This window comes from Dasypus novemcinctus, chromosome 27, assembly GCF_030445035.2.
Source record: "Dasypus novemcinctus isolate mDasNov1 chromosome 27, mDasNov1.1.hap2, whole genome shotgun sequence".
NCBI lineage: Eukaryota > Metazoa > Chordata > Mammalia > Cingulata > Dasypodidae > Dasypus > Dasypus novemcinctus.
This window is the reverse complement of record NC_080699.1, coordinates 19,528,497-19,546,202: the sequence shown is the minus strand read 5'-3', so window position 1 is coordinate 19,546,202 and position 17,706 is coordinate 19,528,497. Positions and strand designations below refer to the sequence as shown.

General features: G+C 53.5%; 1 protein-coding gene across 3 annotated transcripts in view; it reads left to right on the top strand.

Annotated features, from left to right (window-relative positions):
* Positions 1-758: 758 nt before the first annotated feature.
* DRD2 (dopamine receptor D2) overlaps positions 759-17,706 on the top strand; it is a 63,886-nt gene continuing 46,938 nt past the window's right edge. For all 3 annotated transcript variants that reach the window (XM_058289051.1, XM_058289050.1, XM_058289049.1), the window contains exon 1: positions 759-846. The gene's annotated coding sequence lies outside the window, so the exon portion shown is untranslated. The remainder of the gene's footprint in view (positions 847-17,706) is intronic.

Sequence of the window (17,706 nt, the reverse complement as noted above, 5' to 3'; positions counted from 1 at the left end):
GCGAGGACGGTTGCCAATGGCCCTGGGCACCCCGCCGCCCGCCCCGCCCTTGGATCAAAGGCCAGCTGCCACCCGGGGGTCCTCCTGTCCAATCTCCACCTGAGGTCAACCCCAAGCAGGCTTGTCCTCGGGAAGGGTAAAGCAACGGAGCTGGCCACAGGGATTCCAAGGCCGGGCCTCTCCTACTCCTCCTTCCCGGCGCCTCCCCCAGTCCTGGGCTCCGACTCCCCAAAGGCGGCGACACGTTCCGCCGAGCGAGGACCCCTGGCCGAGGTAGCCCTTACGGAGGGCGTGTGTGCGGGGTGGGGCCGAGCGGGCCCTCGAGGGCTCAGCTCCGGCCCCGGCACCTTTGGGCCACCTGACGGCGCAAAGCAGGGGGACCGTGGAGCGCGTCGCTGTCCCCCCCGGGGCCCCGCCGCGCGGAGCGGACGAACCCGCGCGCGGGGGGCGGGGCCTGGCCCAGGGGCGGGGCGCGGGGCTCCTCGTGGCCGGGGCGGCCCCGCCTCTCCCCAGCGCGCCCCGCGCTCCCGGCGCGGCGGAGCTGTCCGGCCGCAGTGCTGGAGCCGTCGCCTCCCGCGCGCCCCGCGCCGCCTCCGCGCCGCGCCCGCGCCTGCCCTCGCCGCCCGCCGCCCCGCCCCGCCCCGCCGCGCCTCTGCCCCCCGCGGCCCGGGCCGGCCGAGCGGCTGCCCGCCGGGGCTCCGAACGGCGCCGCTGGACCCGGGCTCCGGGCCCGGGAGCCGGGGACCCGCCAGGAGAGCCGCGGCCCCGGACGGCTGGATGCGGCGGGAGCCGGGAGCCTCGAGCAGCCGGCGCCGTCTCTGCCCCCGGGCGCCTTATGGCTTGAAGGTAAGCGCGGGCGGCACGACAGGCGCCGGGGCCGGGGCGCTCGGGGCGGGGGACCCGAAGTGTGTCCGGCCATTCCCGCGCCGTCTGCCCAGGGCGCCCCGCCGGGGGCCGAGCTCAACACGCACTCGCCGTCGGGCCGCCTTCGGGGGATGCCCGGGACGCGGCGGCCGCCAACACCCCGCGCTGGCTCTCGGGGGTCCTTCGCGCCGCAAGGACGGGAATCCTCGCCCCGGGCATGGGGGGCGCGGCCGGATCAGCCTCCCGACGAGCTCGCCCGGCCGCGGCTCCCGAGCATCTCGTGCGTGCGGGCACTTTACCGCTGGCGCCCGAGGTCGGCACCCCCGGGCGCGCGGCCAGTTTCCGATTGCCCGGGAGGAAGAAGGGTTCCCGGCAACTCGTCCTTCTTGTGACCCGAGACCTCGCAGCTTCTAAGGGCAGGAGCCAAGGACGCGGGAGAAGCCAGTTTGGGCGTCACGCCCCAGCTCCCTCCCTTGTCCGCTGTCCCTGGCCCTGATTTTTCCTTCTCTGTCCCTTCTCTCTGGTTCGCGATCCAGTCGGGGAGGGAGGCTGGGGTTTCAGACCCATCTCGGTCAGGGGGTGGGAGTGACTGGGGGGGTCGTAGTGGAGGGTGCTTGTCCGGCCCTGGAACGGACCAAGAGCCCTGATAGGTGGTGTAAGCGGAGACCGGAGGCAGCTCTAAGCGCCAGACCGCGCGTCCCGCGTCCCCTGTCTGCGGCGGGCAGCCTGGGAGCGGTTCCTCTTGGTGCGTATGCATCTGTCTACACAACAGGCTTTGCCATGGACACAAGTCAGCGCTGCAGCTCCGGAGGGACAGGCCCTTGCTTTCAACCACAGGGAAGCTGTCTGCGCGAGTCACTCTTGTCCTGCCTGACACCCCACTACTTTTTGTGCGGGGGGGGGGGGGGCTCCTGAGATTGGGTGAGGTGAAAGGCACTTGGTACACCCCCCCCCCCCCCCCAGGTCCTTCTGCAGATCCCACCGTATCTGGATTTTGGCCAGGCTGCAAACCTTCCAGGCTAATTACTGCTCCTCCCCAGGGAATTAGGTGTTCAGTGATTCAACCCCCTCTGGATGCAAATACTTATGCTTATTCCTGATTCATCCTGCAGCATTAGGACTACTTGAAAAAGAAATAATAATTCTCATCTTTCCCCCTGTGTCTGCTCTTTGATGAGGGTAGGCAGAGAGAGAGGCGGTGGTGAGTGTGACCAGTTGCAAGAGAATCGGTGAGATAGTTTGCGGGATCCCAGCAAGCCTTGGACTTCTCTGCTTGGTGTTCAACAATGTTGACACTTTTGTCCCAGGGTGTTTTGAGGCTATCTCTGGGCTCGGGCTTCTGACTGGGGAGAGGTTTGGGGAGGGGTTAGACCTAGAGCCAAGGCGAGGCCATGGCATCCCAGGCCTTGGTCTCTTGAAGAAGATTCTGAGTTCCTTCCACCTTCCCCTGCAATGACTGGGGGTAAAGGTGTTTGAAAAGGGGGATTCTGATTTGTCGCAGAGGTCTGGGGAAGCATTGCTCTAAGTGTTTTTTCAATAAACCCCATGCATCTGAATCACTTAGGAAGCTTGTTAAAAATTCATATTTTTGTTTTTCCCCCAGATCTCCTATATGAGAATCTCAAACCAGGAATTTATATTTTAACAAGATTTCTGGATGAGTCGTATGCACAATAGGTTAAGGAATCAGCTCTTCCATGTATAAAAAAAGTTCTGACCCATTAGACTAGAGGGAATGTGATTAAGGCCTTTAATTGACCCCCTTGCCTCTTGTGGTTAAACATTAAATTCTTCAGGCGTAGGACTGTCGGTAGAAGGACCAGTCCTTGACTCAATCCCTTTGCTGCAATGAAGGATGCATCCCAGTCTCTCCTCTCCTTGCAAGATCCTCCTGGGCTTTTTTTCTTTCAGAAACATAGTTCTGGGTCTCTGTGAGAATCACTGATATGGCTTCAGGTTGATTTGTGTAACTACTAACTGCCCCCCTCAGGGGACCCCCCTAGTGTATTCTTTCTACTCTCTTCTTCTGGGTGAGTTACTCTCTTTCATGATGCTTGTTCTGTGGTTTGCTAACCCAACCACTCCTGAAATGCCAAGGAGCGATTAGTTCAGCCTGGAAGCACATCATGTTCCCCAAGGCTGGTAGCTGCTCGTGCCTGGCTGGCAGTGACATATTGACTGTTCTGATTTGGCTCTTGTGCTCCATAAACTAGGAAGCTGGCAGGGATGAAAAGGCCAGGAATGATGCTTGGGGCTAGTCAGTCTTCTACCCTCACCTGCAAGGACGGGTTGTTTCTGTCTTCTAGAACATGTGATTATAATTTTGAGAATGACGAAAGAGACCACAAACATGTAAGAAGTCCTTCTGTTCCTCCTCCTATACCATGGGAAGTAAAAGGAAGTGCATAACTCGTAGGAATCGGACATTACCTACTCCTGAGATTGACCTGCTGAAGCCAGGCTGCTCTGAAGTCACTGCTCTCTGGGTAAACAAATGGCAGGGGAAAGGCAGGTGGGCTCTGGCCTGGGGAGAGCTATCGCCATCTCATCTGCAAGTGAAATTTGCATTTGGATGGTGAGGGTAGCATTTTTGGCTGTGAAGATAGCACATCGGGGGTGGGGTGGGGGCTATAGTAAAAACTCCTTGGGCCACCCCTGACCCTTCCAGTGGCTCACATTTTGTGACCTGCCACCTCCCCTTTCTCCCTCCCTTATGAATCTCCAGCAGTGCAAGTGTTTCAGCAGCTAGGAAGGGAGAAGAGAATCAACACTGAGGTTTTATGATGCCAGGACCCCAAGCCATATTTGCGATATCTCCCAGAATCAGGTTGTGTACCTGCAGGTCACAGCAACCTAAGATCTGAGGTCTTGAAAGAAACTTAAAATGACTGCCCAGTCCCTTGCATTTCCCCTGGGACGCTGTTTGCGGGACTTCGGATCCTTATATTTGGTCCCTCAGAGGTCATCCTGGTTCCTCTGACTCCAAACAGGTCAGCTGTACCCTTAGTCTAGAAACGTGGTCATCTGTTTCTTGTTGTTAGAGTTCTCCCCAGAGGAGTGGTGTGAGCTTTCTAGTTCCAGGGCACCTGGATCGAATTTAGTGACCAAAGCCTCTCCGTCCTCCCAGGGTGCTGCATAGAAGGGGAGCATGCTGCACTTAGGAAATGCTTGGAAACCACAGGCTGCAGGAAGGACTCAGCTTGCTGCAGGGTCTCACCTTCTGTGTGGCCTGTCACTTAGCTGAATCCCAGCACCATTTGTCCCTTCAATGGGGCAACTTGTGGTCTCGGGAAGACTCTGAGATTTGACTTTGCAATTATTTGAAAGTACTCATCTCTCCAGGATACTAAATAAAGCCACTAAGGGTGTGCAAGTTGCTTATTTACCAGTTCTGGGTGGGAGTCCGATATTAATGATCTCCAGCCTCTTTAATTACTCTAATAGTGTTGGAATTCAATGTTAATACACCCCTGCCTCTCACCTTCCCCCATCAACAATGCAATTGAAGATTCCTTTCCTTTTTTTTTTTTTTTAGGCAATAGACTCATATTATCTAAATGCATGGGCTTGGAAAATAGCTTGATTATAGTGTCAGTGCATGTAGGTGGAGGAGGGAAACTATAAGATTCAGCCACTTAGTTTGCTTCCGTTTGGGTCCACAAAAAGGAGAGGTTCTTTCCTTCCGGACTGTGCATCTCCCCTCTTCTTATCCCTTTCACCTGAGCAGTGGGTTAAATCGACACTGTTGGTGGCTTGGCTGCCCCCCGGGAGGGTATAGCCTCTTCTCTCCCTGGGAGACATGGGGACTGTTTCTGTGCCGAAGACACACAGGGAGGAGCCGGGGATGACACGCTTGGACCTGGGGACTCCCCCCTCCGCTGCATAGAAGAGGCTGTGCTGAGACCTGGATGCCGCTGAGGAGGGGGAAGGTGGGATATGGGAGCGGATGGGGCAGTGCCAGGATGTGGGACCCAAGACCCGGGCTCCCTGAAGCCCTCGGAAGAGGCTGGCATTCATCTGCCCTGTGTACTGGCACCGGCTTAGTGCAGTTTGGGCAATTTTGGGGCATAATGATGGCATCTGCAGGGATTTTCACTTTTTCCCAGAGGAGACAGAGGACTTCTTGGCTGGCTCAGGGATGGGAAGGGGTGGGAGGGAAGACCCCTGGCTTTGCCCAAAGCCTCCTGAGTGATGGCAGTTGCTCTCAGACAGAGGATGGTTAGTGCAGCTGGCCCGCGGGGGCCCCATCCATCGGCATGGGCAGACCTTGGCCTCAAGGACACCTGCCTGCGGATGTCTGGGAGTCACAGTGAGTGCCGGGGCCGTGCATTCCTCATCTGGTTCCTGCAGAACGTGCCTGCCCTTCCACGCCCGCCTGGTTATTGTTTGGGTTCTCAGCGGCCCAGCAGGGGAAAGGCATTAGCAGTGGAATTATTTGTGTTGCACGATGTATAACTGCGTCCTCCTCCTTCCTGTTCCCCGGGCAGCAGCCCTAGACTTCGTGGGAACCTGGGATCTGGGAAGTGACTCATTCCCAGGCTTCCTTGGAAAAGGCTGCTTGTGACAAGTGGTCCTGCTCACCAGTGCCCCTACCATATATTGTGCGCTTGCTGTGTGCATGACACGGCGGTGAGTGCCTTACACGTGATTGTACACCAACCTTCCATCCTCCAACAACTCTCTGAAATTGATGCTCTTATGATTCCCAGTTTACAGAGGAAGCTGCATGGGCACAGAGCCTCGCCCGCTTTGAACATTTCTTCTGACCTATGTAAGTGGCAGAAAGAAAAACAAAAGGGGGAGAGTGAGGATAAGAAGGCTCTTTCTTTAACAAACTGTAGTGATGGGGAGTTTTGTTTTTGTTACCAGGAAAGCGGGGAGGGGAGATAGAAGAGGGAGAAAGACGGATGAAATAGCTTCTTGGGGTTCTTAAATTTGGGGGCCGTCTAAGAAGGGTTGTTCTGTGACCTGGGTGTGGGCCACTTTGGATGGAGAGCCTTGGGAATGAACCTCAGCAAGCCAGGGGAGCAGAAAGGAAGCAGCGTCGTCGGAGCCTTCCAGCCGAGGGCAGGGCAGGGGAGGAGAGGCTGGTGAAGGCAGTGGGTGGCTTATCGACGCCCTTGCCTGGGATCCCATCGCCTTCTCTCTCACCTCTCTTTGAGGTGAGCTGAACCGTCGAGAGTATCTTTAAGGACCCGTTTGGTCAGCGCTCTTGAGGTGGACAGAGACAGGAGATGGCTGGTGGCCCTGAGCGGGTTGCTTCGCTAGAATATCAGTTTCTTCACATACAGGAGAAGGGAATTGTTTATGTGCTGACTAAATAGATTGGAATTTCCAAGACTTGACAGCCCCGAAGCCTCCACCAAAATGACTGCATAGCGATGGTCACTTCGTAACGAGCTGGGAGACGTCTCATCTGTGTAGTTGAACCTCCCCGTGAGTTTTATCAATGACATGACATGGAGCCACATTTGGTTCCTTATTTAAACCTTTTACAAAACAACATCAAGTGGCGGGTGAGCTGGTGGGCTCTGGAGTTAGACTACCAGAATTTGAAACCTGATTCTAACACTTAGTGTGACCTTGAGAAAGTTGATTGACCGCCATCACCTAGAGTTTCTCATCTGTAAATGAGGATGCTGATATGATCTCATTGGTTTCCTGTGATTAATTAAGGGAATAGATATAAGATATTTGAAAGAGTCCCAGGCAAAATTAATCACTCAATAAATGTTAATTGTAGTGACCACTCTTGTTACTATTAAGAAACTCGAAGGGGGGGGCGTTTTCTGTTACAGCACTTCCGCATTAATTCAGCATCTGCTTTTGCCTCCCCGAAATTAAGCACATTTCTGAAACTTTTTACAAAATCCAAGCTTTCCCTTCTTTCTAATGCTCTCTGCCGGAATTCATGGGTGCTCATCTGTCAGAAGCTCTTACTCATTTTGAGTGAGACAGGTTCAAATTGCTTGTCATCCCTTTGAATTAGGTGCTGCTGAACTGGCATCCTTCCCCAGCAACCAGGAAGAGGCATCAGCCTTCGGTGGTGATGGCTGTCATGGCCCTCTACCTGCTGGCTCCTGGTCCTCCGTCAGCTTCCTTCCTGACTGGTTTTGTCACGAGGGATGGTGCACTGTGGCACAGGCCACTTTTATTAAAAAGAACGATAAGGAGAACTTACTGGCACCCAAGGACAAGTTCCTTGGCTGAGAGGGTCTCCAAAGCCAGCTGAAATATGTGCTCTCCACCTTTCAGATCATCGATGGCAGGAGCAAGTGCCACCGCTTTTTTGATCAAGTGTGGACCTGCCTGAAAGAGGAGGATGAAACATCATAGCCTCTAGCCTTGGGACGCTCCAACATAGGAGATTATTTCCTCTCTGATTTTTCTTTTTCTATGAATCTTTCCATGGGGAAAGCTCTTTCCTAATTGACACATCTGCTCCTGTCCAATTAAAAAGACTTGCTGCTTAGTGATAGGAGAACATCTTCCTTGGGTTGTGTGGCCATTCCTTTCTTGGTCCCTGTGCTCCTTCAGCCTTTTCATTCATTTATGGCAGGGTCAACAAGAGAAGGATATTGAAAGGCATGAACTAGCATCCTGGGTCCCCAGCAGAGGATGTCAAGGCCCCGAAAGTGATCCATGTTTCCACGTACATCTTTTCTGGAGCAATGCAGAGAGCTGAAGGCCCAGGACCACTCCAGATGATGAATGGCACAAAGTCTGTACCATGACCAGACTGCTCTGGGGAGCTGGAAGGTGGTAGCAGGAGGTAATGATGGCTCTGCTTAGAACCATCATCCCTCCATACATCCTGGATTCCTCCTGGGTTCCGTGCTGTGTGGTAGCTAGCCTCCAAGATGGGCCTCGGCGCACCCCGCTTCCTGGTGTTCACGTTCTTGTATAAGCCCCTCCTACATTCAATGGGCGAGTGAACGACAGAGCGAGGCTTTTGATAGGTCGTGAAAGGCACCATGGCTTCTACCTTGTTCTCTCTTGGATCACTCATTTTGGGGAAGGTCGGCCACCGTGTCGTGAGGACCCCACGTGCAACCCAGTAGAAAGGTCCACGAGTTGAGCAGCCAGGACCTCCTGCCCATGGCCATGCGAGTTTACCATCTTGGGAGCAGACGTTGGAGCCCAGTCCAGCCTTCCAATGACCACCCACAGCAGAGGTCTTGACTGTCACTTTGGAGGAGCCCTGGGTCAGAATCACCCCCTGAAGCTGCCTGGATTCATAACCCAGAGAAACTGCGAGAGAATAAATGCTTGTTGTTTTAAGTTGTGAGGTTTGGGGGTAATTTGTCATGAAACAATAGATGACTAACACACACCCTGAAATAATTCACAGGGAAGTTAATTCAACCCTGTCTTCCGCAGTGACTCAGTGTCTGCTGACTACCCACTGTATAAAGATGGACATCCTCTTACGAGACCAAAACGACCTCTTGTGAGCTCCGAGGGGGGCCCTCTGGATATGCTGCTCTGGGGTCCGAAAGCACCCATGTTCACACACGTGCCACGCGCCCTCTCGGCCATCACCTTTCCAGACCATGCAGCCTGCCCTGAATGCTTTCCGAGGTGGTGGCCACTCAGCATGCCTTTTTCAGAAAGTTATTTCATTCAACAAATAGTTCTTGAGCACCTTCTATGTACTAGGCATTCTTCATAGTTGCAGATACATCAGTGACCAAAGCAAAACCCCCTGACCCCCTGGAGTTTATATTCTGGGTGAGGGAGAGAAACGGTAAACAATAAACATACAAAAGTTAATTCTTAAGTGTGTGAGAAGGTAATAAAGATATAGGGAAAGAAAAAATAGATGAGAGTAATGGTTACCCGGGGTACCTAGGGGGGAGGAGGGGGACAGGGTACATTTTTAAATAGGGCGGTCGGAGCTGGCCCAATTAGGAAAGTGACATTTGAGAAAAGACTTAAAGGATATGGGGAGAGTGCGCTTTGCAAATATCAGAGGGCAGAGCTGGCGCGGCAGAGGACTGGCCAGCCAGCAGATACTTCTTACTGGCGTTGTTTTTTTAAGTTTTTATTTTATATACAAAGAGATCACATGTTTCTTTAGTCAGGTGGATGTCTTGGGCAGTCCCTTCAAGGAAGAGCACATAGTCCAACTTGACGAAGCCTGCACCCTTTGCATACAGATGGAAGCATTGGTGGCACACGTTGAGGCTGCATTTCTGGATCAGACCGTGCGCCTTTGAGCAGATGCAGCAGGAGCGGGAACCCGGGCTGAATTTTCATGGGTGGCTCCGGTAAAGTTGACGGTAACCCGTTTGCTCTGCAGGAACGCAGCGAGGCAAAAGGCAGCAGGCATTTTTTAAAAATTGAGATTCATTTCACCTAAAATTAACCATTTTAAAGTGAACAATTCAGTGGCATTTTGTACGTACATGATCTTGTGCCATTACCAGTTCTACCTCATTCCCAAACATTTTCATCACTCCGACATGAAACCCTGGCCCATTCAGCAGTTAATCCTATTCCCCTGCCCGAGTCAGTATGCACCTTTAAGCTCTTTTAAAAAGTATCTCTCCCCACCCCCATCAATGGAATGCATTTGTCATTCCCTTTTAATTTTCAAAACCTGTGAGACAATAATAATCTCTTCTATTTGTAATGCACTTGCACACACACTGTCTATGTTGATCCTTAGAATAACCTATTGAAGTAGATATTATAACCCTCATTTGCATATGTGGTTCGAAGAAGTCAGACTTGCACAGTCACAGGGCTAGAAAGTCCCTGAATGCTGCCCTGTGGCATTGCTTGCCCTCCTTTCTTATACTGCCATCTTCATGCTTAATGCTAGCCTCTCAATTGTCTATTTCTTACCTTCCCCACCAGACTGTGAGCTCCTTAAAGGAGAGACCCTGTCTCATATTTCTCTCGACTCCATTACAACCTAAAGGAGTGCCAAGCACTTGGCAGTCAGTTAAATTGTTACTTCCGCGTAGTGGCACACTCTCCGCTTCCCCTGAAGCCCAACAGGAGTATCTGGCAGTGTCTAAGGGACCTTCCTCAGGTCAAGTAGGTCAACAAAACTGCTTCATACTTTCCTTTTTCCCTCTCAGCCAGCACTGCCTGGCTACCTTCAGCCATGACTGCATTTGGGGTTGGCTGGAGGTGTTCACAGTTGTGGGGCATGGATGTTCGCGTACTGAGTAGTTGCAATCTGCCTCAGTTGAACACGCACACAGAGAAGGGGGAATGGGATGAGCTGTCAAGGAAACATATAGATGTGTTGGTCCAGGTCAGCCTGGGGACCTGGAGACAAACTGGATCGAGCAGTTGTTTGGGGGTTGACTTTGGAGCTCTGGGTAGTTTCTGTGTTTTTAAGTTGAGACTCAGTTTGGGGAACTGGGCTTTTAGTTTAAAAGCTACAGGTGAGCATCATTCTCCCTGAGACCTGCTGAAAGCAGTAATAGTTTAAACCTACTATCTTTCTCGAACCACTTCTAAAATATTGGACACCCATCCCTTGCCCATCCAGCTACTCAGTATAACAAAGTGATCCAGGCCATGAAATTGGAAGCCCGAATGATGGGGTTTGGCTCATTGTCCTACCAATAACCAGATGTATGGCCTTGATGCTGTTACTTTGAGACTCCGTTTTCTCCATAAATTAGAGATAGCCATGGTACTTACTGCAGAAAGTTTTGTGGGAAGTAAATGAATCATGCATAGACAGCCCTTAGCCCAGTACCTGATGGTAGGCTCTCAAGCAACATTCACTATCATTTCTTATCATCATCATAATTATTAGAAAGCATAGAAAGGTCCAGAAGACCCTTCTGATCTATGTTCCAAATTTTATCTCCTCTCTTCTGGAGGGAAGTAACAGGTCATTATAAAGGAGGAAACTGGACAGGTTGTGGTCTGATACATAGTGTGTTCTCCCTGGAGGAACCCAGTATCACACAACAAGAGTGTGGCAGAGCTGGACCAGAACTTGCTGCTGCCCCGGGGCCCCCTCCTCCATACCTGCTGCTGCCCTGGCCTCAGGCTGGAGAATGGAGCATTCAAGGAACTCAAGGAACTTAGGTTGGTTGGAGAGCAGAATTGAAGTGGGTGGTATGGGGTGGCACAAGGGGCATAGGCAAGGGCCAGATTATGAACTTCGTGGTCTGGGGAAGAGAACTGGACTTTATCCCAAGGATGAGGAGAAGCTGCTTCAAAGGGTTTTAAACAGGGGAATAACTTAATTGATTTGATTTGCATTTAAAAAACCACAGAGGCTGCTGTGTGGGGAATCTATCATAGAGCAAGCAAGATTGGGAGATCAACTTGGAGAGTTTGCAGTTGTCCAGGAACGAGATGCTGGGCGCCTGGACGAAGGTGGGAGCAGTGGAGGTAGAAAGACATGAAGGATATTTAACACGCAGCAGAGCTGGGTGATTGATGGGATGTGGAGGATGAGGGGAAGAGAGAAGCCAAGGATGATTTAAGGACAGTGAAGCAAGGGAAGTAAGGATATTCGTAAGGTGTCTGAGGTCTGGGCCAGGAACCTAACCACGTAGAAAGGACAGTGAAGACAGGCTGTGGGCATTAGTGGGGGCCTCAGGGGGACTGATGTGGGTCTGAGGTCAGGGGACTGGTATACCTGAGTGATGGGGTGCCCGAGCTGGGACACAGGCAACTGTGATAACCAAGGGGAAGAACCGAGTTTCTGATTTCAGAGAAGAGCAGTCCCGGGTGGTGACAAAGTCCAGATGTAGTCATGGAACAGGTCCTGGAAGTGGAGAGGAGGACTTGGAGATGTGGAGGTCAAGTTGCTGAGAGACCAAGGTGTTGGAAGGTGACGCGTCCCAATCAATGGCAGGACTTGGGGTGCAGTGAAGACAGAGAGTTAGGTACCCGAGTCTTCAGCGAGGAAGGGGATGCGACCAGGAATTTGTTCATGGCTGTGACAAAGAGGGGCAGAGGGTGCCATGGGTGGGTGGCATGCACCTCTCAAGAACAGGTTTTTACAAGAGGATGAGGGTGGCAATGAGGTGCAGGGGTGGGGGTGTGAGGGGTCTCCTGGAAGAGCTGGAGAGGAAGAGGTGCCCTCACCTGAGGAGTTCCTCTGCCCCACTGACCCGTATCTAAACTTTGACTCTGCTGTTTTCTCTGCCTGGGATGTTGGTGTCCTTAACCTGGCTAACATCCATGCAGCGTTTAAAGCAGAGCACAGGCACCCCCTCTTCCAGGGAGCCTTCCCTGACTTTCTCCCTGACTTTCCACCAGCTGGGGTTTGTACCCAGTCCTCTCTATTTTCATAGCGCGCACTGCAGGCTTTATCACATTGTCTTGTAACTGCGTGTTTATGGGGCCTGTTTCCCCCATCAGGTGGTAATTCCTTGAAGGCAGGAAGAGAGTCCTTCATGCTTCTGGGCCTAGGTACCAGCCCACTGCATGTGGGGGGACTAGGGTGATCAGGGCGATGACCCCCACACACACACACCGTACAATACTGAGAAAGGAGCACACCCTGCCTTCTGCTCATCCTTGAACTCCCCGCAGGCCAGAAAGTTCCTGGAGCATGGCAGAGCTGGGCAGGACTTAGGGAGCTCTACCACGTCGTCACGCGCAGCTGAGAACCGTGCTCAGCGGCCCGGGCAGCCTCCCAGCAGCCCCTTCCCCATGCTGGCCCCGTCCTGCTCCCGCCCGATGACCTGGGCCCCTCTACTCGACCTCGGGTAACCTCGCCAAAAGCTTCCCCGACTTAGCCAGCTTGGAAAATCACCCTCTCATCCTTTTTCCCCATTTCTGGGTCCAAAATTGCTGATTTGGTGACCCTGATCCCTCGGCTCTGTGCGCTCGCCTGGGAAATACAGATAAGTGAAATGCACAGTCCGTATGTATTTTGAGGGGTTCCCAGCTGTGAGGGATGGGGCTGCAGAGCCATCAACATTCCCATTTTCTTACAAAGAAGCAGATTGTAGGCACATTGGTGCTCAGTCTATCGAGTGACATGCAAAAAACTCTTGGAATGCTGTGTTAATAAGAACATACCTTTTATAAAGAAAAATGAGCATTCATAGAGGAGAGAAGGGCTCAGATTGGCATTTTAGGAAGCGCCCTCTGGCTGCTCAGTGGAGCGTGGATCAAGGGACTGGGAAGGGCAGGCCGGAGGGAGACCCCCCAGGAGGCTGAGAGGGCGGCAGTGGGCAGGACTGGAGAGCAAGCAGATGGCCGTGCAGGATGCAGCGCTGAAGGACCTGCCAGGGCCTGAGGGCTTCCTGGGCCTGGGGGTTCTGGGAGGAAGAACCTGGAAGACTTGGGTCTGGGCTGGAGGCCGGGGGCCTGGCGGCGGACCAGTCTGCGGGTGGGTGAGCTCAGACCTGGGCCTGGCGAGCTGGAGCTGGTGGCTCCCGGGCAGCCGCGGGAGAGGACGTGATGACCCGCTCGCCCCACGAGGAGCGGGCTCGCCTGTGCCAGGCCCTGGAGCAAGCCCCTTCCTGAACGTCCACTTCACAGTAAGCCCATGAGGCGGAGTGGTAGCCCTGTTTGAAGAAGAGCAGACGGAGGCTCAGAAGAGTGACGTGATTTCTTGAAAAACAAGTGCTGAAGTTGCAGAACTCAGGGGAGAATGAGTGTGGTGATTACTCCTTTGTCATTAGTCAGGTGTTTTTTTTTTTTTCCTTTAGGTGCAACATGTTAGGTCATCTTTTATTGTTTCCTTTTAACAACTCTTTTCAAACATAAAATGATACATCAATCTACCCCTCTATCAGTCTTTTTTTTCCCCTTCTTTATTTTTTAAAAATGTTACATTCAAAAAATATGAGGTCCCCATATACCCCGCACCCCCCTCACCCTACTCCTCCCACATCAGCAACCTCTTTCATCGTCGTGGCACATTCAGTGCATTTGGTGAATACATTTTGGAGCAGTGCTGCACCGCATGGATAGTGGTTTACATTGTAGTTTACACTCTCCCCCAGTCAGGTCTTAGAGACTGGGCAGTTGGGGGCGGTGTGGGAGAAGGGGTGGTTCCCACACCCTACAGCTCGCATGCCTGCCAGGCGGTGGGCTGTCGTAATGCTGCATACACACACGAATGAATGGATACCGTCCTCTTGCAGAGCAGGCTGAGATTTGCCCAGAAGCTGCTATCTCACATACCAGCCCCCTACCGCCACCCCGAACTGGGTGAAAACCAGGCAACCGGCCCAGAGGCCCATTTCCTCCCTTTCTAGGCACTTTGGCTTGGCTCCTAAATGTGGTAGGAAAAACACGTAGCACAGGATGGCTGCAAACTCACGGGGGAGGCCTGGAGCCCCAGGGCATCAGGGAGGTCTCCAGAGGGAGAGGGTGGGCAGGCCTCTGCACCCATCACAGCCACACGCTGTGAACCTGGGTGGGGATTTCCCAGGGCTCCTGGAGCAGAGTAGCACCAACAGGGCAGTTTATGACATTGGAAGCTTCATCTCTCACATTTAGGGCGCCAGAAGTCCACAACCCAGGTTTGGCAGAGCCGTCCTCCCTGCAGGGGTCCTGGGGCAGGGGCTTCCTTGCTCGCCTCTCCTGGCCCCTGGTGGTCCCAGGCACGCCTGGCTTGTAGCAGCCTAGCTCCAATCTCTGCCTCCGTCTTCACGTGCTGTTTACTCCAGACACCTCCCTCTGTCCTCTCCTTTCTTATAAGGACGCCAGTTAGCGTCTATCCCAATCCAGTAGGATCTCATCTCCACCCTTCATTAATTACATATGCAAAGACCCCCTTTCCTAAGAAGGCTGCATGCTGAGGCTCTGGGGGAAGGGCTTTTGGGGGGCACTGTTCAGCCCTGTCCAGGGGCTTCCCACCTGGCTGCTTCCTGGTCTCCTAAGATATCTTTTCTCCTCCTCCAGAGCAGGACCATTTCCCTCCCGTTCTGGGAACAGCTGTCCTTCTTATCTAATTGAAGCTTCATCTCTTGAATTAGAAGGCAAATAAGGACAAGAAGAAAAGCAATGAGTTGACCTTGGAGTTGAACCCAAAAGGGGATTCACTAGCCCTCTGGAGCAGTGGGTTAGTAAGGGGGAATTTGGAGGAAGAGAGGGGAAGGAAAGGGGTCCCTTGAATGTTCCAGAAAAGAGAGGCTCATGGCAACCATCCATGGGAACCTGGGTTCCTGAGCCTCGGGCCCTGGGCACGAATACAAAGAACCGGCTCTAGCCATAAGGAACCCGGGGACTGGAGTTGTTCATGCAACATTTGTTCTACGGGATTTATTAAATGCCTTCTGTGTGCCGGGTCCTGAGGCTAATACTCTCATTTCACAGGTGGGAAAACTGAGGCTCCACTAGGCCAAGTGAATTGCCCAGGGCCTCTCGGGGGCAGAGTTAGGGCTAAAATCTAAGTCTTCTGAGTCTCGCTGCTCCTCCCACAAAGCAGTGTTCTTCCCATGTACTCCGCTCCACCCCGGGGAGCCCCAGTCTCTGCTGGGTAACCGTGATAATACTAAAACCTCTGTGCCTCTGTTCGGCGCCTGGCCAAGCCTAAGCGTGTTGCTGGAAGGGAACTGCTGCTGTCCCGGATGTGGAGGGGGAGGAGGCAGGGGCGACGAGGGCTTCCTGCCTCCTGCCTCCTCCCGCTGAGTTCGGCTCTGCTCGGGGTGGGAGAGGGAGGCCAGGGAGCTGTCCTCCCTGCAGAGAAGGAGCAGGGCCAGCACTTCACTGACAGAGGCCAGCCGGGCTCACCCTCCTCCGCCGCCGTTCCCTGGGCCCAGCTGGCCAGTCTGCCAGGACACGGGAGGTCCCGTGGCACTAGGGAGGCTGGCCGGGCCCTTGGGCCTGGAGTCACATTCCCGCAAACGAGGAGCCCGTGATCCTGCAGATACACTGGTCCCGTGGGCCTGTCTAGCAGCCGGCAGGGCTCCCAGGGGGGCTGGACCCGTCGGAGCCTGCCCTCCTGGGGTTTCCAATCTGGTCTAGAATGACCTGGTCCATAGTAGATGCTCAGTAATTACTTACTGAATCAAATAAGCCCAGAGGGGAAACCGAACCCTGTCTCTGTGACAGGAGCGGGCGGTATCAGGGCAAAGGGGTGGGGGGCTTCCAAGGAGCCGTTCTCAGCCCAGCTTTGGGACTTTGAGCCTCAGTCTGGGACTTGACTTGGGACCCGCCCTAGCCCCCTGAGCACCCAGCGCTCCAGGGCCTCCCGGCCTCTCAGGCTCCCACCTTGTCTTCATCCCGGCGCAGCTACCTGCCCTCGGCAGCCTCTGCCCCCTCCCTGTCTCCATGGTAATGTCACAGCCACAGGAGTCCCCTGGCGGGGGGAGGGGGCGGGGAGGAAAGGGCAGGGACGGGAGCATCGCTGCCCAGCAGTGTCCACGTGCCTCTCCTGGGCAGCACGGCTTCGACAGGCCAGGGAGGGTTCCCTCCCACCCCCCAGGCTGGAGTGAGGGGGGGCCAGGCGGAGGGCTGCACAGCAGCACCCCCAAACATTCTGAGGTCCAGACAGAGAGCCGCAGAGGGAGCCACGTTGGGGAAGTGTTCGAAGGCTGCGTGCCCCATCCTTCTCAGATGTAGCCCACGGTTTCTCCTCCTCCCCTGTCCTGCCCCTGTCCCTGTTGCCCCGGCCAGCAGCTTCTCCCCTCCCACTCACGCGTCTGCCTGGGGCAGACCACTGACTCAGTGGGGGCTGCTGCGCGGGGACAGGGAGCAGCCAGGCTGGAGGACCGTCGATTTGCTGATGCCTCTCATCAGAGCTGCGGAGCCTCTGTCCCCCAGGCACAGACGCCCGGGGAACCTCATAGAATGGACCCAAAAAGCCAAGGGATGGGGAAACATATGTGGTTTGAGCATTGGGCTCCTGCCTACCACACGAGAGGTCCCGGGTTCGGTTCCTAGTGCCTCCTAAAGAAGACAAGCAAGGCAGAGAGCTGATGCAACAGGCTGGTGTGATGAGCTGATGCAAAAAGATGATGCACCCAGAAGACACAATGAGGAAACACAATGAGAGACCCAACAAGCAGGGAGCAGATGTGGCTCAAGTGATTAGGCACCTTCCTCCCACATGGGAGGTCCCAAGTTCAGTTACTGGTGCCTCCTAAAAAGAAGATGAGCAGACAGCGAGTGCAAACAACTGTGGGGGGAGGGTGGGGAGAAATAAATAAAAATAAATCTTTTAAAAAAAAAAAAGCCAAAAAGGGATGAAAAGCAGAGTCAGAACTCAGGACATTGCTTCCCGACTCAGCAGATTCCTTGGGTTCCACCTCCTGGGTTCTTTGAGATTTGGTGATCTGCTAATTCTTGGGCTTTCTTTCTGTGCAAACTAGACCCATAGGGGTATTTCTAGAGGCTTAGAAAGCCAGGAGTCTTGGGTTCGAGTCCAAATTCTGTCATCCTAATTGAGATATTTAACTTCTCTTGTCCTCTGATGCCTCATTTTTAAAATGAGGGGATTGGCTTGGACAAGGTCCCTTCCTGTGTTAACAGACCCTGATCTGAGAGTCAGCTACGCACAGCAGCTCTTGTTCCAGCCAGAGATGCACAACCACTATTAAGATGTTAATTTTACAACTGGAAGCCCTCTCACCCACAGTCGTATTCAGTTTATCCAAGTGGACAGTGATAATGTCTAGCATTTAAAAATACTGACTCTATTATATGCCTTATACCATCCTCTTTAATTCTTGTGATAGCCCAAAATTCGGAATTTTGTAGACTTGCTTTAAAACATGCAAATATGGTGCACAGGGCCATGCACAGTGGTAAGCATTCAATCAATACAAAGTTGCACATGCAAACACACACACCACATCACACTCACCACTGACTCATGCCACACACAGGCTGGTTTGTGTTGGCTTACACGCAGCACAAGTTGTGGTGGACAATCACTTCTTCCAGGCCGCGACT